At 37.6% G+C, this 6,956-nt stretch overlaps 1 pseudogene; it reads left to right on the top strand.

Moving 5' to 3' along the window:
- Positions 1-5,889: 5,889 nt before the first annotated feature.
- On the top strand, positions 5,890-6,756 carry LOC101714503 (olfactory receptor 4C46-like; annotated as a pseudogene).
- The last annotated feature ends 200 nt before the right edge of the window (positions 6,757-6,956 follow it).

Genomic DNA, 6,956 nt, shown 5'->3' with positions numbered 1-6,956 from the left:
TCATTTTCATCCTTGTTTACACTTTCAATTTCTCACACTAGAGATACTATTCAGTATTTACACATGTCTGTCCTATTTATTTCACCTAAGACTATGGCCTCAATATGCATCCATTTAGCTATAAATGACTCTAGTTTCTCTTTCTTTATGGCTGAATAGTACGCCATTCTATAAAAAAAAAAAAAAACAAAAAAAAACCCCACATCTTCTTTATCCAGTTTCCAGTTGATGGGCACTTGGGCAGTTTCCAAACCTTAGCTATTACAAACTGTGCCGCTATAAACATAGGTGCACATATATCGCAGTTGTATGATTCTTTTAATTATTTGGGGAAGATATCCAGTAGGAGAATAGCTGGGTCAAATGGGACCTCTAATCCTAGTTCTTTGAGGTATCTCCATACTGATTTCCACAGTGGTTGCTCCAGTCTGCACTCCCACCAACAATGGAGAAGGGTTCCTTTCTCTCCACACCCCTGCCAGCATTTGTTAGTGGTTGATTTCTTGATAGCAGCCATTCTTTGTGGGGTGAGGTGGAATTTCAGTGTTGGAAAATGCCTTCTTAACACAATAATTTATTTTTTATTTTGCTTTCTTGTTTTTTGTGGCAGTTTTTGTCATTTCATTTTATTAATTCATTTACTGAAGCTATACATCAACACAAGAAAATGATATGCCTTCCAAACATGGCTCTTAAACCCATTTCACTATTCAAATTATGCTTAGTGGAGCCTACCTCTCTGGCAAATATAAGAACAACATTTAAACAAAGCAACATTTAAAGGAAACAGGAGAAAGGGCCATGGAGAGAGAGGAAGAGGACAGAAAACAGTAAGATGGAGTGGAGAGAAAGGAGGGCAGGAGCTAGAGCAGGAGAGGGAATGGAAAGGGAAGCAGTGAAACAAAGAAAATAAATTTTTGAAAGGGGGAAAATACAGGCTTAGTGTAATGTGAGGAAATCTTTTAAGAAAATGCTGAAATATTTTGCAATGTTGCAAAGCTTTTATCAAACTCACTTGCTGGCTCTAGTCCTTAGTATGAACATGAGAGAAAAATATTGGCAAATGAAGGTCACAGATTGCTCTTCATGTATACTAGTAAAGAGCAAGTGTTAGATTTTGTAAAGCTCAATATTGAAAGTTGTCACATCACCTGTTTCCTGGCAGACTCAACAATATTTAAAATAGACTCTGCCATAATTCACTATACCACAAAGCATGTGCAACCAGTGTAATAGTCATCTCAGTTCACTGTAAAAAAGAAAAGAAGGGAGAGAAAGGAGAGGAGAGAAGAGGAGACAGATGGGAGGGGAGTGAGGGGAGGGGAGAGGAGAGAGAGCAGAGGAGAGGAGAGAGGGGAGAGGAGAGGAGGGAAGAGGAGAGGATTGAGAGGAGAGGAGGGAGGGGAGAGGAGAGGAGGGAAGAGAAGAGGAGAGGAGAGAAGGGAGAGGAGAGGAGGAAGAGGGGAGGAGGAGGAGAGGAGGGAAGAGAAGAGGAGAGGAGAAGAGAGAGAGGAGGGGAGGGGAGAGGAGAGGAGGAGGAGAGGAGGGAAGAGAAGAGGAGAGGAGAAGAGAGAGAGGAGGGGAGGGGAGAGGAGAGGAGAGGAAGGAGAAAGAGAAGGAAAGAAGGAAGGAAGGGAGGGAGGGGAGAAAGATCTATGTTTTCCAGGAAACAAAACCCTCAAGTAATTAACAGAAAAGGAAGAAAACTGTGCTTCTCTTACTTGCCCATTCTTGCTTCACTCTGTGTGTTCAGGAAGCCTCACTCCGTCCTGCACTTATTCTGATAGCAAACTCCCCCAGGAGTGGATGCATCAGCTTTATGTTTAAATGGAATTTGGATCTCAAAGAAAGCTCAGTGACTTCAGCAGCAAGATTCCATTTGCCTTATTGGGACTCAGTTTTCATAACTTTGACATAGGAATTAGGCCTATAGAAGGCCTAGAACTAAGCAGCCATCTGTAAAGCAAGTCCAGCTACCAAATGTCAGCAGTTTATAAAAGGTTCCCTGGGTTAGAAATTTTCTGAAACCAATTCTTCCAGGGCTTGTTTTTTGTTTAGTTTGTTGGTTCATTGGGTTTTATTTTTTAGTTTTCTTCTCCCATTGATGCCCAGGGTGCAGCCACATGTTTTTGTCCTTGGAACTCAGGCTTCTTTCTCCCAAAACTTCTGGAGATGCCTGGGTCCAGCTCCAGAGCAAGTCTGGGAGAGGAACTGCCTTTGAGATTATCTCTGCCCAGAAACCCTTCCAGCCCCACCTTCGCAGTTCCCTCTGTCCTCATGAATAAATACACAGGGTTTATGTAAATGTGTGGCTTCCCTCTGCAGTATTTACTCACAGAGACAGTGGCCAGTTTCAGTAACCATTGCCAAAACATCAATCAAAGACTTATCCTCCTACTGTATCTCTGCTGATGAGTAACCATCTCTATGAGTTAGGACTTTATATGAGAAACACAATATACAAATAAAGAGGAGAATAAAAGACAGAAGGTAGGAAGTAGGGAAGTAGATCTTTTGCAAATGGAAGAGGCCCAAGAGATGGAGGAAGGGGGAGAAAGGGGAGGGGAAGGGGCTGAAAAAGGAACTGAAATGTGTTATGTACATGTGCCAGCTCCACACAAGGAAAGGGAGTGATCATGGTGTACTACAAACATGTACAGATAAAAATTTAAGAAAATAAAGAACCTAAAAATAAATAAATAAGAGAATTCAACCACAAGACTAAAGTAATTATTAGGCTACAGTCAGAAATTGAATGATTTATCTCTTTCTATAATGAAGTTTCTTTAAACATCTAAAATGCAGTGGGCCTTGAGTTGTTCAATAATAACAATGACAGCAACTATTCAATACTCTATGCCAAGTTCCATATTAAACACATCACATGCAATGTCCTTGGTGATAGTAACTATTAATCTCATTTCTCAGACTGAGACACCATAAGTTTAATTAATTTGCCTATATCAAAAATCAGCAGGGGGAAGAACAAATATTTAAATTTTAAAAGTTAGAAAGCAAACTCATGTGCTTATGTTCTAAGGGTCAGGAATATATTTCCCAATGCAAAAAATATTTTTCCAAATGTGTCTCTCCAGAATATCTGCTTCTAAGATAAAGCTTTTATATCAAAAGAAATGATTAATTCCAGGGAGAAATTTCATCAGCTATAAGACAATATGCTTGAAAATTATTAGAAACCTCTTTAAATATCTATGGAGCAAAAGGCAAATAACTTTTGCTGTTATTATCTGCAGACCAAGATTCATCATGAGTAGAGTGATTTGTCTAAATTTATTTCATCTACACTTTCTTCTTTTTGGCCTGCAGGAACCAGAAATTTGCACAGAACATCATTTTTCTGCAATATTTCAAGTAACAATATTAAATCTTCAAATCTCAGCTTTTCTATGAAACTGTTTTGAGGCCTTGAGATAGAAAAGAAGATTTATGTTTACACTCATTAACTACTATTGATTTGATATCAAATTATCTAAATGATGTCTTCTTAAATGCAATTTATCTGCCTTATTTAAGATTACTTAGTCCAAGAGGAGGTCAGAGTGAGATAAGATTATATGTGAAGACTTCAAAACATCCTTAAAATCATTCAGGATAGCCAGGGTAAGTTTTCCAATAGTACTAATGTTTTCAAAAGAGTCTTACTTTCCTTATATACTAATAATGATTTTTCAACACTTTTCAAATATAATAATGGAAAATTTTAGCTCTCATCCTAGTTCTATGAAATATATTTGGTAAATATTACTCACATGATTTGGAAATTTAAACTTTTGAGGCTCATATAATTAAGCAAATGGTAGGACCCAGCTCCCTGGAATTAGGTTCCATGCCCTGACTCTGAGATGCCTCCTTAATAATCAAGACAAATCTTCAAAATAAATTGAAATACCTTTCACATACACAAAAGACTTAAACAGGAATATTAAATGGTGTGAATCACCAGTCGTTTTGGTCCAAGTACAAACATGCAGAAACTTCCTTGGGATCAGCTATTGTGGATAACAGGAGTCTCTTTGGCTCTTTTCAGAGTGATATTGAAGATGAATCTTTCTGATTATATTGGATGACTACAGTTTTCTCTATTACCACTGTTCTATTGATTCTTTCTATGTCTTAGATATATCTTTTAGGCTCATAAAATAAATGAAAGTCCTATATGTGTCTACACCCCTGTGGTGAATGTTTTCATATATTTCTTCTCTCAATTTCTGTAAAAATTTCTAAGGTGTATGTTATTGTTTCACATTGTAGATAAAGAAACAAACATGTAACTTGCCAAGAAATGTACACAAGATAAAAGAAATTTCAAGTAGTAAAGCAAGGATTCAATCTAGTTTTGACATTCTAAAAACATATTTGTAGCTACAGTGAAGTCTTTGTCAACATTTTAGAAGAGTCTGGGAGCCTGAGTTTTTGAATATTAGAAAAGGGATAAGTGAAGCTGTGAGAGGGACCAAGACAAAATATTCTTCACTGAATGGAAAACCACATTTTTCTTAAATTTTGGATGTTCAAAGATGGCAATATGTGTGTATGTGTGCACACTAATGAAAATGTTCCATACAAATTTGCTTCTGAAATAACAATAAAATATTTATAATTGTACTGCTCATAATAAAAGAAAATTACTAGTTCAATCTAGTGTATTATAGCAATATGGAGAATGGGTTAGAAATTTGAAGTGTAGAAAGATAAGAAAAGCTGAGATCTAATCTTGCCTATGCTCTGTATTACCTGCTTGAATTGTACATCATTGTTAACTTCTGAGCTTCTATTTTCTAATGTGTGAAATCAATGTAAAAATCATAGTACAAGCATCTCCTTAGGTAGCAGGAAGGAAATGAAGAAATGGCTTTGAAAAATCATAGTAAGTGTTCAGTGGTGTTACACAACATCACCACAGTTGTTATGTCTAGTTATATTTAATCACTGAGATTTTTGCCTCATTTGCAAAATATACTAGACAAGGTAGGTCACATAGATTATTGTGTTTAGTGAGTTCTTGCATGCAGACAGCTGGGCAAAATACAATGCACATAGCACTCAATAGTATGAAAGTATATATTATTAGCTCTTATCATTAGATTTGACAATAAGCATTATAAATCCTGCTTCAGTATCCTTATGTTCTTCATATTCAAATCAACTATTCCCTTTTACTGATGTTGAATAATCCAAATAGTCTAACAGGAGTTTCTGTCTTCTGCTCACTAATTGCACCTCAAACCTCCTCCCTTAGGAACATGAACACTTTTGCTAGTATAATAGCCAGGATTTTTGCTTCTTCAAATTCTATCACTGTTCATATTATCTGTTACCTATCAAGGTGCTCCATTTTTAAAGAGACAAAGAAAAAATTTTGCATTCATGACCTCCACATTCACCATCATCCTTCCTTTGCAGGTTTACATCCTACTAGTACACAATCTAGTACTTCCAATTATCACAGATCATTAAGTGCACACACATGTCCCCTGCTCTCTGTGTTCACAAAAGTTCCTCACCTGTACTCTCTTAGTAGAACCTTCACCTGGAAGGCACTTTGGGCAGTCTTCAGGAATCCAAAATCTTTCCATCTCAAAGAAAACCTTTGTAAGTATTCATAGCTTGTGATGCACACCTGTAATCCCAGCACATGGGAAGGTGAGGCAGGAGTCTCACCATGAGTTAAGGCCAGCCTAGGCTGAATATGAGTTCAAGACAAGCCTGAACTATGTAGCAATACCCTATCTCAAAGAGAAAAAGGAAAAATTCATAGCCTAAGGTAATATAGACATTCATTACTTACTTGAATGGAGAAATTTAATAAATCCATTCATGGTCCATTCATTTATTTCAGGTAATTTAATTAACCATTGCATGAAATAAATGGATAATGGGAACAATGTAACAGAGTTTGTTCTACTGGGGTTCACAGAGAACCCAAAGATGCAGAAAATTGTATTTGCTGTCTTTTTGATCATCTACATCATCTCTATGGTAGGAAATGTGCTTATTATGGTCGCCATCACTGCCAGCCCATTGTTAGGGTCCCCCATGTACTTTTTCTTGGTCTATCTCTCCTTCATTGATGCCTGCTATCCTCTGTCAGTACCCCTAAATTGATTATAGATTCAGTCCATGCAAAGAAGACCATCTTTTCAATGGATGCCTGACTCAGACATTTGGAGCACATTTCTTTGGAGGTGCTGAGGTGATCCTGCTGATGGTGATGCCCTATGACCACTATGTGGCCATCTGCAGGCCCTGCACAACCACTATGAACTGGAGAGAGTGCAGCCTGCTAATGGGAGTGACTTTGGTGGGAGGTCTTCTATAGGCAACCATACAGATCTTCTTGATCTTGCCATTGCCAATCTGTGGCCCTAATGTCATAGATCTCTTTATGTGTGATCTGAACCCATTGCTCAACCTGCACTGCACTGTTACCACACAGTAGGACTATTCATTGCTCCCAACAGTGGCTTCATCTGCCTGTTGAACTTTTTTCTACTGTTGGTCTCCTATGTGGTCATTCTGTGCTCCCTAAAAACTCATAGCTTGGAGGGAAGGAGCAAAGCTGTCTCCACCTGCACCTCTCATATCACAGAGGTTGTCCTATACTTTGTCCCCTGCATATTTGTGTACATGAGACCAGCAGCTATTTTACCCATTGAGAAGGCAGGTGCTGTATTCTATGCTAATAGTGAAAATTTAAACTATAGATTAGTTATTAAGGTAGCTGAAGAAGAATAAGTAATATATTCCTTTAAGATTTACCTTTCTCATAACTCTTATTGTTTAAGGTGATGGCTAACTGAACCTTTGACCTATAACCTAGCTGTAGATAACATTTAACCTTCAGAAAAGCAAAGTAGAAATGTTTGGGTAGTTTACAATGTATGTGTTTTAAGAGCCATCTGTTTGTTATAGGTCTGTGACTATAACCATTAACA

Source organism: Heterocephalus glaber, unplaced genomic scaffold (assembly GCF_053883595.1).
Source record: "Heterocephalus glaber isolate CG9 unplaced genomic scaffold, H.glaber_assembly_v1.0 deba00000896, whole genome shotgun sequence".
Classification (NCBI taxonomy): domain Eukaryota; kingdom Metazoa; phylum Chordata; class Mammalia; order Rodentia; family Bathyergidae; genus Heterocephalus; species Heterocephalus glaber.
Note: the sequence above shows the minus strand (reverse complement) of the source record. Positions and strands in the feature narration are given on the sequence as shown.